This window comes from Sphaeramia orbicularis, chromosome 1 (assembly GCF_902148855.1).
Source record: "Sphaeramia orbicularis chromosome 1, fSphaOr1.1, whole genome shotgun sequence".
In the NCBI taxonomy this organism is placed as follows: domain Eukaryota; kingdom Metazoa; phylum Chordata; class Actinopteri; order Kurtiformes; family Apogonidae; genus Sphaeramia; species Sphaeramia orbicularis.
In genome coordinates, this window is record NC_043957.1 from 10,954,852 (window position 1) to 10,971,396 (window position 16,545).

Consider the following 16,545-nt stretch of genomic DNA (forward strand, 5'->3'; position numbering starts at 1 on the left):
GATCTTGAGGGACTGTTTTTTTTTTTTGTTTTGTTTTTTTTCAAAGAGCAATTGAAAAGACTACGGAAGCGTATTGCATTCACGAAAAAAAATAATTTCGGCTCTGTTTTTCTGAATTAATGAGATAATTATCTCATAATTACAAGAAAAAATAAGTTAAAAAAAAAAAATCAGCGCTGTTTTTCTGAGTTTATGAGATACTGTTTCCTGAAAAAAAAAAAAAAAAAGCTCTGTTTTTCTGAGTTTATGAGATACTGTTTCCTGAAAAAAAAAAAAAAAAAAAAAAAGCTCTGTTTTTCTGAGTTTACGAGATACTGTTTTCCGGAAAAAAAAAAGCTCTGTTTTTCTGAGTTTACGAGATACTGTTTTCCGGGAAAAAAAAAAAAAAAAAGCTCTGTTTTTCTGAGTTTACGAGATACTGTTTTCTGGAAAAAAAAAAAAAAAAAAGCTCTGTTTTTCTGAGTTTACGAGATACTGTTTTCTGAAAAAAAAATAAAATGTGGCTGTGTTTCTCTGTCAGTGGGACAGTGGTCCCTGGTCCAGGCAGGAGCTCCTTCTATCTGTGCTGCTGAAAGCCTCTCGGGGGAGCATGAAGTTGTTTCCGTTCTCGTAACCGGTTCCGATTACGGATCATGGAACTAGTTTCATTCACAGAAATCAGAACCAAGCCCCGCTTTGTGCACAGATCAAGCCCTTCAACCACACCCTCATTCCCTCATTTGAGTCACAAATGATCAAGATTGGCTCGTCCAGTGTGTTTTACTGTTTCTTAATCTACCGTCCCCCTGGCCCTGCTGGTGCCTTCTTAAGCGATTTCAGTGATTTCCTTACATCAATAATAAAACTGGAGAAGGTTTTAATTCTTGGGGATTTCAATCTGCACATCGATAACAATTCATCCAGCCCAGCAATGGAACTTTTAGCCATGACTGACACTTTTAACCTCAAACAACATGTATCTGGCCCCACCCACAAGAAAGGACATACCCTGGACCTGGTTTTCTCATTGGGCTTACACGTCACAAATGTGTGTGTTGAGGATGTCCACTTGAGTGATCATTGTGGTGTGTTTTTTGACTTATGTGTGCCTCTTGAGCCCAAGCCTGCACCTAGAAGGGCCAAGAGGAGGATCATTACAGAGTCCACAGCCCAGGATTTCCGTGCCCTGTTTAACCCTAGTCTTCTTAATGAGTGTCCCGATGTTGATGAGTTTATCCAGTGCTTTGCCACACACTGCAGCTCTATTCTTGACCAGGTGGCTCCCGTGAAAACTAATGTCACTCGTAAGTGGTCTTGTCCCTGGATAAATGAAAACATCTTAAACCTAAGGAGAACTTGTCGCAAAACTGAGCGTCTTTGGAAATCAACCCAGTTGGAAGTACACAGGTTACATCTTAAAGATCTCATAACCTCATTAAATAAAATGATTAAGGAGGCAAGATCCAGCTACTTCCACAAACTTATAGCCACAAACAAGAAAAACCCCAAAGTAATCTTTGACACAATCCAGTCCATTGTGTCCCCTGCTGTCCCTGCTGCCCCTGTGCTCTGTAAAGCTGACAGCAATGACTTCCTAAACTTCTTCACAGACAAGATCAGGGATATTAAACACAATATCCCACCACCCTCTGGCCGTCTGACCCTATCTGATCCCCCTCTGCAAACCTGGTCCTCTTTCGACCCTGTGACACTGGAGGACATCTCAGCACTTTTATCCAAAACGAAACCCTCCTCCAACTCTGCAGACATCCTCCCCCATAAGCTCCTTGTCGGTGTCTTTGACACTATTGGACCATGGGTCATAAAGTTTTTTAACCTGTCGCTCACAACTGGTTTGTTTCCCAGCTCCTTCAAACAGGCCATCATAGAACCTAAACTAAAGAAAACCACACTGGACCCCACAGACTTCAAAAGCTACAGGCCCATTTCAAAGCTCCCCCTATTGGCCAAAATCCTTGAGAAAGCAGTGTCTAAACAACTTACAGCTTTTCTGGAGACACACCAGATCTATGACACTTTTCAGTCTGGGTTTAGACAACGCCACTCAACAGAAACCGCACTATTAAAAGTGTCTAGTGACATCCTGATGGCGGCTGACTCCGGGAAATCCACGGTCTTGGTCCTGCTAGATCTCTCCTCGGCCTTTGACACAGTGGACCATACCATAATGATTGAGAGACTGAGGGACCTGGTAGGGATGTCAGGTCCTGTGCTAGACTGGTTCTCCTCTTACCTGACCGGCAGAAGCTTCACTGTGTCAATAAACAACTTCCAATCTGACTCAGCGGATCTACTGTGTGGTGTGCCCCAAGGCTCTGTCCTGGGACCAGTCCTATTCTTACTCTATGTCCTCCCACTTGGCCACATTATCCGACAGTACAGTGATGTCTCCTATCATCTATTCGCGGATGACATCCAGATATACTGCTCCTTTAACTCCTCTGAGCCCCACAAACTGAGTTCCTTAATCAACTGCTTGTCAGAGCTGAAGCAGTGGCTAAATGATAACAGCCTCCAGCTGAACTCCAGCAAAACTGAGACCCTCATCATTGCCCCGGATAGTGCAATCCCAGGGATCAAACATCACCTTGGAGACCTGAGTTCCTCGGTAAAGACAAAACTGAGGAATCTGGGTGTCATCTTTGACCAGGACATGTCTTTAGAATTCTACTCCAAACACCTAGTCAAAAACTGTTTCTTCCACCTACGCAACATCTCCAAACTCAGATCTATGGTGTCCACAAATGAGCTCGAGATGATCGTTCACGCTTTCGTATCTTCTCGCTTAGACTACTGCAACAGCCTGTTTACATGCTTAAACAAGAAGGAGCTGGCCCGTCTACAGTTTGTCCAGAACTCTGCTGCCAGGCTCCTGACCCGCACAAACAGGAGAACCCACATCACTCCCATCCTTAAATCTCTCCACTGGCTCCCTGTTCTATATCGTCTTCATTTCAAAATTCTTGTGCTAACTTTCCGGGCCCTACATGGCCAGGCCCCTGCATACATTGCTTCCCTGATCCAGCCCTACAGCTCGACTCGTAGCTTGAGGTCTTCAGGACAGCACCTGCTGATGGTTCCACGGACCTGTTTTAGTACACGCGGTGACAGGTCTTTTAAAGCTGTGGCACCACGTCTATGGAATGACCTGCCTCTACACCTACGGTCCATGGACTCTGTAGAGAGCTTTAAGAAACACCTCAAAACCCTCCTGTTCAAAAAGGCTTTTTAGTCTCCCACCTGACCCAGGACCACCACAGACTGATTACACTCTATGTATTCATCATAACGTACTCCATGTGTCATCCCCCCCCCCAGTCTCTCTATATCTCTATCGCTCTCTCTTTTCTCCTCCTTTACTCTCTCTCTCTCTCTTTAACCCCAACTGGTCAAGGCAGACAGCCATCCTTCAGGAGTCTGGGTCTGCTCGAGGTTTCTGCCCGTTAAAGGGAAGTTTTTCCTCGCCACTGTCACCAATCACAAGTGTTTGCCCCTGAAGGATTCTGTTGGGTCTCTGTAAACTTAATTTGATTCTGATTTGAATTGATAAAGCACTTTGTGACTCTGTCTGTGAAAAGTGCTCTATAAATCAAATTTACTTTACTTTACTTTACTTTACACCGGTGCTCAGAGCCTGTAGCCCTGCTTCCTGACAGGGCACGACCACGGTGATGGGAGTTGGCATTAATGAAGTCAAATAAAATGACACTCACCAGCATTAAAGAAAATATACACAGCAGAAGAGTGCAAATGTGGATTCATTTATTTGTCGGACCTGATGGAAAGCATTAGTCAGAACTAGATCCATGGAGGAGCGGCTTGGTGAACCGGTTCGTCCCCCCCCCCCAATAACTTTCCATCAGGTCCAGGCGGACTGCTATCCGCTCCCTGGTGTGTAAGCCGGACTGGAGCGGGTGGACGGAGCAGCTCAACTCCACAGAACAGCGGCGCTCGGAGCCTGTAGCCTGGCACCACAACGCGGTGATGGGAGTTGGCATTAATGAAGTCAAATAAAATGACATTCACCATGATTAAAGAAAATATGCGTCTTGGTGTCCCGGTTCACCCCCCACCCCTGGACCTCCGTCCACCCGCTCCAGTCCGGCTTACACACCGGGGAGCGGATAGCTGTCCGCCTGGACCTGGTGGAAAGTTACTGGGGGGGGGAACGAACCGGTTCACCAAGCCGCTCCTCCATGGATCTAGTTCTGACTAATGCTTTCCATCAGGTCCGACAAATAAATGAATCCACATTTGCACTCTTCTGTTGTTTCTATTTTCTTTAATGCTAGTGAATGTCATTTTATTTGACTTCATTAATGCCAGGACCTGGAGTACGCTGCTGACACCATCCTGCTCAGCACATCCTACAGTCAGCTGACAGATGCTCTGGGCAGTTACAGTGAAGAGGCAGAGAAGCTTGGCCTCCAAGTGAACTGGACAAAAACCAAGCTCATGCATGTCGGTGATGGGCCGGATCCACCTCCCTTGCAGCTTGGTAATGACATTGTAGAACCTGTCAAGAGCTTTGTGTATCTGGGGTGGTGACAGACAACAGGGACCTAAAACCAGAGATTACCCGCAGAAGGGCCCTGGCAGCATCAGCTCTGTAGTATCTCTGGAAACCACTGTGGCGGCACCAGACCATCTCACGCAGGACGAAGCTCCGGATCTACAACTCTGCCGTCCTCTCCATCCTGCTCTATGGCTCGGAAACACAGCCCTTAAACCAGACTCTGGCTGCCAGAATAGATGGCTCTGATAGCAGGGCTCTCAGAACCATCAAAAACATCAGGTGGACCCGGCGGGTTTCCAATCAGGTGCTTGGAGCCCGCACACGCCAGCCCAAAGCATCCAGCCTGGCCGCGCAACGTCACACCCGCTGGTTCGGTCATGTCCTCTGCCTCCCTCCTGACCATCCAACAAGAGCCATCCTTCAGTTTGACCCAAAGGCCGCAGACTGGAAACGACCACAAGGCAAGTCCCGCACCCGATGGCTCGACGTCATTGCAGGCGACCTCCAACAACATGGAGTTACCATGGAGGACGCAGAGCAGCTGGAGCAAGACCACCAGCGATGGACAACACTGGTTCACCTGGTCGGCCCAATGCACCGGGACAGGACACCCGCCCCATGGCAGGAGTCCTAGTAGTGGTAGTAGTCATTAATGCCAACTCCCATCACCGCGTCGTGGTGCCGGGCTACAGGCTCCGAGCGCCGCTGTTCTGTGGAGTTGAGCTGCTCCATCCACCCGCTCCAGTCTGGCTTACACACCGGGGAGCGGATAGCTGTCCGCCTGGACCTGATGGAAAGTTATTGGGGGGGGATGAACCGGTTCACCAAGCCGCTCCTCCATGGATCTAGTTCTGACTAATGCTTTCCATCAGGTCCGACAAATAAATGAATCCACATTTGCACTCTTCTGCTGTGTATATTTTCTTTAATGCTGGTGAGTGTCATTTTATTTGACTTCATTAATGCCAACTCCCATCACCGCGGTCGTGCCCTGTCAGGAAGCAGGGTTACAGGCTCTGAGCACCGGTGTGGTTGAAGGGCTTGATCCGTGCACGAAGCGGGGCTTGGTTCTGATTTCTGTGAATGAAACTAGTTCCATGATCCGTAATCGGAACCGGTTACGAGAACGGAAACAACTTCACGCTCCCCCGAGAGGCTTTCAGCAGCACAGATAGAAGGAGCTCCTGCCTGGACCAGGGACCACTGTCCCACTGACACAGAGAAACAGAGCCACATTTTATTTTTTTCAGAAAACAGTATCTCGTAAACTCAGAAAAACAGAGCTTTTTTTTTTTTTTTCCGGAAAACAGTATCTCGTAAACTCAGAAAAACAGAGCTTTTTTTTTTTTTTTTCCGGAAAACAGTATCTCGTAAACTCAGAAAAACAGAGCTTTTTTTTTTTTTTCCGGAAAACAGTATCTCGTAAACTAGAAAAACAGAGCATTTTTTTTTTTTTTTTTTTTTTTTGGAAAACAGTATCTCATAAACTCAGAAAAACAGAGCTTTTTTTTTTCCCCGGAAAACAGTATCTCGTAAACTCAGAAAAACAGAGCTTTTTTTTTTTTTTTTCCAGAAAACAGTATCTCGTAAACTCAGAAAAACAGAGCTTTTTTTTTTTTTTTTCCAGAAAACAGTATCTCGTAAACTCAGAAAAACAGAGCTTTTTTTTTTTTTTTTTCCGGAAAACAGTATCTCGTAAACTCAGAAAAACAGAGCTTTTTTTTTTTTTTTTTTCCAGAAAACAGTATCTCGTAAACTCAGAAAACAGAGCTGTTTTTTTTTTTTTTTTCGGAAAACAGTATCTCATAAACTCAGAAAAACAGAGCTGTTTTTTTTTTTTTTTTCCGGAAAACAGTATCTCGTAAACTCAGAAAAAGAGAGCTTTTTTTTTTTTTTTCTGGAAAACAGTATCTTGTAAACTCAGAAAAACAGAGCTTTTTTTTTTTTTTTTTTTTCAGGAAACAGTATCTCATAAACTCAGAAAAACAGAGCTTTTTTTTTTTTTTTCGGAAAACAGTATCTCATAAACTCAGAAAAACAGAGCTTTTTTTTTTTTTTTTCCGGAAAACAGTATCTCGTAAACTCAGAAAAACAGAGCTTTTTTTTTTTTTTTTTTCCGGAAAACAGTATCTCGTAAACTCAGAAAAACAGAGCTTTTTTTTTTTTTTTTCCGGAAAACAGTATCTCGTAAACTCAGAAAAACAGAGCTGTTTTTTTTTTTTTTTTTTTGGAAAACAGTATCTCATAAACTCAGAAAAACAGAGCTTTTTTTTTTTTTTTTTCCGGAAAACAGTATCTCGTAAACTCAGAAAAACAGAGCTTTTTTTTTTTTTTTTTTCTGGAAAACAGTATCTCGTAAACTCAGAAAAACAGAGCATTTTTTTTTTTTTGTTTTCAGGAAACAGTATCTCGTAAACTCAGAAAAACAGAGCTGTTTTTTTTTTTTTTTTTTTTTTTTCGGAAAACAGTATCTCATAAACTCAGAAAAACAGAGCTTTTTTTTTTGTTTTTCCGGAAAACAGTATCTCATAAACTCAGAAAAACAGCGCAGATTTTTTTTTAAAACTTATTTTTTCTCGTAATTATGAGATAATTATCTCATTAATTCAGAAAAACAGAGCCAAAATTATTTTTTTTTGTGAATGCAATACGCTTCCGTAAAAGACTGGCTCATTGTTATTTTTATGAATTTTTTAGAAGTCAAACAGAGGTAACTCACTTTTATCATGGAAACAATCACTGGTAGCAGTTATAAGATAAGATTTAGATCAGAATAATTCAAGCTTACACATACCACCAATATATACACTTCATTCATTCATTTTCTAAATTGACCTTCACTAGGGTCATGGGGGTCGCTTGGAGCCTATCCCAACTACATACGGGCGAAGGCAGGGTACACCCTGGACGAGTCACCAGTTCGTTGCAGGGCTGACATATAGAGACAAACAATCACTCTCACATTCACATCTACGGACAATTTAGATTAAGCGATTAACCTATCAGTGCATGTCTTCAGATGGCGGGAGGAAGCCAGTACCTGGAACCCACACAGACATGGGGAGAACATGCAAACTCCACACAGAAATCGTCCCACATCGACTGGTGTTGGAATCAAACCCAGGACCTTCTTGCTGTGAGGCACAGGTGCTAACCACTGCACTACTATGTCACCCCCAAAATATATTCTATTGATGGGAATTATTTTGAAATATTGATTATAATTTTATTTGGCTTGTGTTTTCAATGTAAATATTCCTTAAGGTGGTGCTATATCCGCATGCTTTGACAGTGAGATCACTATTTTGAATTTTCCCTCACCAACAATACTATGTAAAAATATAAACTAAACTAAATAAAAAAAATTATGCAGGCCACAGATTACTTCCATGCAGAACAACTTTACTGTGAAATTTTCAGAATATTTTAACAGTACAGAAAAAAATATATAAAACAAATAAGAATTTTCTATCTATCTATCTATCTATCTATCTATCTATCTATCTATCTATCTATCTATCTATCTATCTATCTATCTATCTATATATATATATATATGTATATATATATACAGGGTGGGGAAGCAAAATTTACAATGAACATTTAGTTGTTTTTTCTCAGCAGGCACTACGTCAATTGTTTTGAAACCAAACATATATTGATGTCATAATCATACCTAACACTATTATCCATACCTTTTCAGAAACTTTTGCCCATATGAGTAATCAGGAAAGCAAACGTCAAAGAGTGTGTGATTTGCTGAATGCACTCGTCACACCAAAGGAGATTTCAAAAATAGTTGGAGTGTCCATAAAGACTGTTTATAATGGAAAGAAGAGAATGACTATGAGCAAAACTATTACGAGAAAGTCTGGAAGATACTATTAAAGAAGAATGGGAGAAGTTGTCACCCGAATATTTGAAGAACACTTGCGCAAGTTTCAGGAAGCGTGTGAAGGCAGTTATTGAGAAAGAAGGAGGACACATAGAATAAAAACATTTTCTATTATGTAAATTTTCTTGTGGCAAATAAATTCTCATGACTTTCAATAAACTAATTGGTCATACACTGTCTTTCAATCCCTGCCTCAAATACTGTAAATTTTGCTTCCCCACCCTGTACACAAATAAATCTGGAATAAAAATTAGGACATAATAAAAATGCAAATGCAGAATTGTACTACCCTACCTTTACAAAGAGGAGTTTAGCCCCTTGACTTCGAAGCCACATCAGAACAATGTAAACAACAACAGCAAAGTGTAAATTTAACAAAATTTTAAACAAAATCATAGACGTCCTTGAAATAATAAAGCAGTTGCATACTTTGTGAGGCATCCTTCTTATCCCTTGGTAAATTTGAGTTAGGGACAACAAGTGAACTAACTTTGCTGTCTTGAGGCGACTTCTTCTCTCTGATAATATTAGTCCTGTCTTAGAGAATAGTCTTTCAGATGGAACCAGTGTTGCCATTAAACAGTTTCTTAACTATGACTTTGGTAAGGGACAAGGGCCCGGCTTTTCCACCACATAAGGGAATCTTCATTTTTAGAAAGAAGATCCTCCTCCAATTAATTCCACATCTTTTTTTTTTTTTCAGTCGCTTATATCTCCTCTTCCCTGATAAAGCTGTAAATATGGCTCCAGTCCAGTCAGTCAGACTCAGGCGCCGCTCACTGATAACTCCTTCTCTAGGTTAGCTGCGCACATAGCTGTGCTCAAGTGAATGCAGTGTGTTGCGGACAACTCAAACTTGGAGATGTCATTAGTCATTCATGTGAAGGCAGTGTGGACAACTCAGTCATGGGGCACACAGGTGACACACAGGGTAACGCACTGTGGGTAATTTGAATAGAATAACGGCTCGCAAACAAACGGCTTGCAACTACGAATTGGTTGTTATCGTTCACTTAAAAGAGCCGTTCAAAAGACTAAAATTAAGTTACTGCAGAAATATGTTAAAGTTGTAGTACAGCCGATAACTCCTAGAGCTGGCTCCAAATTAAACTGTCCTTCTTTCTAAATATACTACCTCATTTATTTGTTTTCCAGGAGTCATTTGAGCTGAGTTGGACTTTGAGAATGTTTGTTTATTTATTAAAATGCATTTTTTCCTGAGTTGTGCAATGCTTGGTGAAGTTTTCAGTTTTTCCATATTAGCTCACCTTTGATGCCAAGGGCTCCTTTATACTCAAATACAGTCACATCCAGCTCCAAAAAAGCCAACCTGGCCAAATCGCAGTAGTGTCCACAGAAAACAATGGGTGATCCTAGTTCCTCTAAGAATAAATTAACCCAGGCTAACCCAGGTTATGCCTCTTGTGTTCTGCATTTTTTGAGAATGTTGGTTGTTCCGCATAAAGTAATTATCCACAAGCACTTACCTGTCTGTGATGCATTCATGTCACACAGTAATAGTTGTCTTAGTGTTGGTTTTACGCTGTCCCAATAATATTACAATCTCACATTTGCCATGCCTTTTTACAGACATTCAACAAGAATGCATTCACCTTCTGTCTATTAGATTCTAAATTGCTTCTTTGTGGCTGTACATTTTAATTCTCCAGATGGTCCAAAGTGTGCAAACACCAGTGACAATGGTGTCACTTTTGTTGTCTACATGCATTGGTAAAATGTTACTTTATCAAATGCTTTAGTCATCTCTGCGACTCCATGGGAAACTTTTGCATCAGCATTTTGTGACCTGTGGTTGACTTATTATGTTTTTAGAGGTCTACGACATTAAATCCATGCTCAAGCATTTCTGCTCCAAGCCATTATTAGCAATTTATATATCTTTGAATAAAATCTGGTCTACTATTGAAGCCAATACAGGCACAGATCAAGCCTGCATCCTTATCTTGCTGCCATCGCTGTAGCGCTGCTCCCTGCACGTCAAGAGTCTGAACTTTCAGTGCACTGGGAACAAAAGTATTTGTTCCTTTTACTTGGGAGGTTGTATAACTGCTGATACACTGTAATTCTTCCTCATCCTCTCTCTTTCTCTCCACCTCCCTCCTCCTATCTCTATGTATCTCTCTCTCCCTCATGGTTGGAGTTTGACCTGAGGGTTTTCTCTTTGCAGCGTGCTGAGGTTCTGATTGGAAGCCGGGATAACTCCAGCCCTCCCACTGTCATTTCATGCTGAAATCAGGTGGATTGACACTGAGAGGGTCATCCTTGTGTATCCGTAACTGTATATGAGTGTGTGCTGGTATGTGTACATACAGTTCTGTGCAGAATTATCCTTGAATCTCTCCTTCACAAAAGATGGAGCATGGATTTCATGAACTTGGATACACCTACATGAATGCTGAAGCTGTACATATTAAATACAGATTTCACTGACAACAAGCCTGTAGTTTTGTATTCGACTTTCAAATACTTTTCATGTGGATAGATCATTTATATGTGGTACTGTTTGGTGGTAATCTTTTTACAATGCTAAATATAATTGCAAATAAAAATGTATCAAATATCTTTTGCCAACAACAAAAAACACACAAGTAACATACACTGCCTAGCCAATAAAAACAATCATTCCACACGCAAAAAAAAAAAAAATAAAAAAAAATTACAAACTGATTCACCAACAGTACGCACTAAAGGTTGCATCTTTCAAAAGTGTAAAATAGCATGTGTGCATCCAGCTAGTATGTTTGCCACAGTGAATATGCAATATGGGTCGTTTACACTCAATTGTGCATGTACTGGGAGGAGAAAATGTAAATATATTAATTTAGCACACGCAAAGTGATTTATCAAACCTGAAAGCAATTTTGCGCATAGAAACTGCGTCTATGTTTAACACGTCTAAAAGGGAGGTGCAAACAGTTTGTATGTGTAATTGCGCACACATGGCTATGGTTATTATTGCAAGAAGGAGACATCAAAACAATGAAACAAGATGCAGAGAACACATTTTTCACCCTTGTGTGAACATTTTTAGAATTAATGAGTAAACACTCATTAAAACATATGGCCAATCCTTGTGGTGGTTTTAATCCATATTTGTTTGTTGTTTGTGGTATTTCAGGCATTCGTTTTGACAGCCCCAAACATGCCAGGTTGGACAGCCTTAACTTTGAATGTAGCCATCATCATCATGAAAACTCAACATTCTTTTTCCCACAGATTCACCACGTCAGACCGCAAGTAGCTTCAGTGGGATGGCCGTTAATATCGCTTATCAGATTTTTTTCTGATTCACCACATCAGACAGCCGTCGGAGGGACATCTGTTCTGGACTTTGACAGAATGTCCTACTGGTCAGTCTCCCCCTGACTGTTGCCATTAGTGCTGGCGTATCCCAGAGCAGTTTTTCCAGTGTACTGTCTCCATGATGACAACCACTAGCGGATGCAAAATCCTCTTTTAAACAGGGCAGTCTCCAACACATTTGCACCTGTTGTCATTTGTGCGGGCAATCTTTGTAAATCACCCACGAACCCCACACAAAATTCTAGATTGCACACTCAAATTAGTCCATGCAAATTGTTATATTAGTAGATCTGGCCCCATATGTCATTGTATAACGTTGAGCTGTGATTGTTACAGGGAGCATAGATAAAGAAGGTTGAGGATTTTAGGTACTTAGGGTCAACAGTCCCAAGCAACAGTGAAGAGGTGAAGCAGGTTGGAATAGGTGGAGAAACGTGTCAGGTGTGTTGTGTGATAAAAAGTGTCCAGGATGGATCGGGTCTGGAATGAGTACATCAGAGGAACAGCAGATGTTAGATGTTTTGGAGAAAAAGTCAGAGAGGCCAGAGTGAGATGGTCTGGACATGTATAGAGGAGGGATAGGGAATATATTGGTAGAAGGATGCTGAGGCAGGAAGTACCAAGCAGGAGGTCTAGAGGAAGACCCAAGACCGGATTTATAGATGTAGTGAAAGAGCACATTAAGTTAGTTGGTGTGAGAGAAGAGGATGCACAAGAAAATGATTCACTGTGGCGAGAAGGAGACCTTTAGCTGTGATTACAGGACACAATTTGGTGTGGTGTTGTTTACTGTGCCATGCAGTGTGTATGCAATGTCACAATTAATGTCACAACACATATTTTCAGTCCAGAGTTAATTTTTGTCCAAGACCTTATGTAGATGATGGGAGAGTATATAGTATTCACTATCAAATCCCAAAGATTTTCAACAGAGTTTAGGTCTGGAATCTGTTGAGACAAATCCATGTGTGAAAATGATGCTTCATGCTCCCTGAACCACTTTTTGACAAGCCCAATCAGCCCTATGAATTGTGGCAATGTACAGACTTTATGCTCTCTATCAAACTGATGGTTGTTTAAGAAATGAGAAGCTACTCACTGCATCAGTTAGAGTTAAACAACTAATTTCTGCCAAAATAGGTCGATCTCTGCAGTAATTACCCATTGGAAGATACTTATATGTTGGTTAGTTAAATCCAGATGGAGACTTTTTTTTGGCCGGACAGTGCATTCATAAACTGTACTGAGAATAAACAATTATCAGTAATTGCCTCTGAGGTGTTGTGGCAACAAATATATAGTCTTTTGCCTGCTCTTCGATTCTGTAAGCAAGAAAAAACAAAATACTTCATTATGTGCTTTCACATCAGAGGAAGCTTATCATAGTTCTTAAAACTGCTGAAGAATGTAGTACCTTATGTTTGTGTTTGCACTCCAGGATAGGGACTAAAATAGTTCTTAGAGCTGTTTTAAGGGACTTCTTTAACTCCTGTTGGGGGTAGATGCTTTCCAGAACAAGGGAAACTGTAAGTACTACCATAGTGTACAATGAATACTGCAGACACCGTTGGTGTTCAAAGCAGTACTGACCTAGCATTGTTTCCTTTGACTAAACTGTAAAACAGCCCAATATCCCTACATTAATTACTGTGGCACAAAACACAAAAATCCATGTATTATTGAGTGTATACACGAATAAGTGTATATGTTGGGATTTAGACAAATCAAACTGAAATATTAAAATCAATGTGAGCCTTTCAACTTGCCTATCTTAAAGCTGCATATGACTTTCATCACCAATTTTTCATCATATCTGTAAAACCAGAGTCATAGCCTAAGTATCACAAATCTGTAAGTCTTTCTGTGATTAGGTGCCAGAATCTCTTCCCTCACGGTGAACAGTTTTGAAGTGTACTCCACCATTAACAATCCATTTGTTTACAAACAGAGACAGTAGGTCACTTGGGGGTTTTCAGAAATTTGTGGGAAGCAGAGCTCCACACAGCCGCATTATGGTCGCAGCAGCAACTAACAAGGAAGTGGCTTCATTGCCTCTTGCTACTGCAGCTGCATGGAGCTTCCCACAGTGCATGTCGTGACAAATTGCCAAAAATGCCCGAGTAGGGGTTTGAACTTCTGAATTGTGTATTTTCAAAATGTAGCTTGCTTGAACCATTTTTCCAAGATCTCCTACCCCACCTTTAATGGTTCCTATGGACAGTGCAACTACAAATAGAAAAAAAGGCCTTGAAAGTCTGTTATTCCCAGGTCTGCTCCTCAGGGGCAGTTCCACTCAGAGAATCTCCACAACCATTTGGTCTAATGCTCCTATTGTTGAGGGTTATCCGTTATGGTCCATCACAGTCTCAATAAACCTTTGCTCTTGCCATTTGTCAGCTACATGTCACTCTCAGGCATGGACCCATAGTTTCGGGTAGGTTTTCTTGAAGAAGGAACTGCTTATTGCTTTAACTTTTCTCTCTTCATGTTGAATTCTAATTTAACTGTACAAATTAGAATTCAACATAAATAATCATTTCACCTTTACAGTTAGTGTTTCTTCCCTTTTTGTTTCCCTGTTAACTGTCCTCATTATGTTGTAATGACAATTAAATAGTTTATTGAGTATTCCATAGGTTGCTTGACTTAAATTATACAGTGTTATCTTCCCCCAGTGAGTAGATAATTCAGACTTCACAAGCTGAAACAAAATCTTCTGTTTACATTGGGGGCAAAAAGCTGTAAAGTCTGGCATTACAGCATAAATTAACCAGAGTATCATTTTGATAAGTTTATGCACTGTCACAAAAAATATTTCTGTCCATACTTGGATCCACTTTCATCCAGTATCTCCGGTGTGGAAAAAAATCCACTGATGATCAAACCTTGTCATTAAGCATATTCAGGTAGTCATCTGACCTCATTTCATTGACATATAATGTTGCTGAACCGAGACCTGACCAACTGAATCAACCCCAGATCATAGCACAGCCCGACAGGCTTGTAATGGATGTGTCCTTCACTCTGGAAGAGGCCAAATCTGGACTCATCAGACCACATGACCTTTTTCCTTTGCTCCACAGTCCAATGTTTACATTCTCCACCAATTTGAAGCTGTTTAGTCCTTTGATATCTCTACATATTACGCCTTTGTTAATGCTCTAACTTTCTCTATTAAACATAATCTCTTCTAATGTTGTTTTCTTTCTCATTTGATTTCACCAAATGCTTAAGTCACTATCATTTAAAATGTCATTGAAACCATCTTTCTTCCATCAAGATGATTTTTATGTTGTAATAATGCTTTGGACAATTTTTTGTATCCAGTTTATAAGTTTCAGTTTAAAATTTATTTATTTGTTTGTTTGTTTGTTTGTTTGTTTGTTTGTTGATGCAGGCCAATAATTTTTCGGAAAAATATTTGAAAAAGCGGTATATCTTTTCACAACCACAGGTCCTCTAACGTGATTGTTTGAGAAATGAGAAGCTACTCATTGCACCATAGGGTTGAAGAAGTTGTTAAAGCTGAAACATATTAATCACTGCAATAAACATTCAGCGGAAGGATCTTTAATATTTGCTGAGTTAAATCCAGGTTGGTTTTCACTCAGTTTGGTACCTTTGTTAGGTCAGTGTTCAATCTTAATGGTGTGACATACAGTACCTTCTATTTTCACAGTGGTATGAAAAAGTGCCAGCTAAACTATCTTCATATTTAGGCCCAATCCCAAGTCACCCCTTAGCCCTCCCCCTTAGCCCTCCCCCTTGGCCCTTGCACTTGGCACTACCCCTTGAAACAGAGCTGCAAGGGGTAGGGGTTGAAACATTCCCTATGAAATGGGACAACCCTTTGCAACCTTTTATGTCATCAGCAGTCATTGATGCCACTATAAACAGATGCGACAACTCTGTTCCGTCAGCAGCTGTAACCATCTCTGTTGCATGGGCTTTGGTCATATTTTTATGGCGATCAACCGCAGAAATGTGGTGTATAACACAATGAAACGGCATTAAACAGTCAATCAAATGATTAAGTTGTTTATGAATAAAATATGTACATTTATGTGTTTCTTTCATCACACTGCTGCACTTTTTGGCTGTGTTGACCTTCATCTTGCCAATGATTCGAACAGAATTATGGGAAATTTCTCCTACCCCTCTGTTCGTAGTGTGGTCCTGAAAAATCTCCGTTTCAAGGGCTATACAGCCCTCCGCCTTAGCCCTTCCCCTCCAACTAATTGCGAATTGGGACAATACTACCCCTTCACATGTACACACAAAACAGAGGGGTAGGGGTAAGGGGGAGGGCCAAGGGGTGAATTGGGATTCACACTTAGTCTTGACATGGACCGAGGAGAAAGCTGCAGGAAGCTGGTGTGTATTATCAGATCAAATACAATGGAACCTCCCAGTATGAGTTTAATTCATTTTATGACTGGGCTTGTTTTGCCATTTACTCGTTTTATAAATGAAGTTTACCCACTGAAATGAATTGAAATATAATTAATCCAGTTTGGCCCCCAAAAACCACTCAAAAATCCTTTTCTTAATGGTTTTTAAAACATAAAAAGTGCAGTTAAAAAGAAAATAACAATCAAAATAAACATCAAATAAACTGGTTTTATTATTTACTTTAAAGATGAGATGATCTGTGCATGAGGAAGATGTTGAAGTGGGGTTGGAGAAGGATAAGGGTTATTCTCTCCTTCCAATAAAACATCAGGTAGAAGAATTTTTGGCGTTTTCTCTCTTTCTTCACTTAATTTGGGTTTTCTGGCCTCACTTTCTTCACTGTCCGCACAAGAAAGAC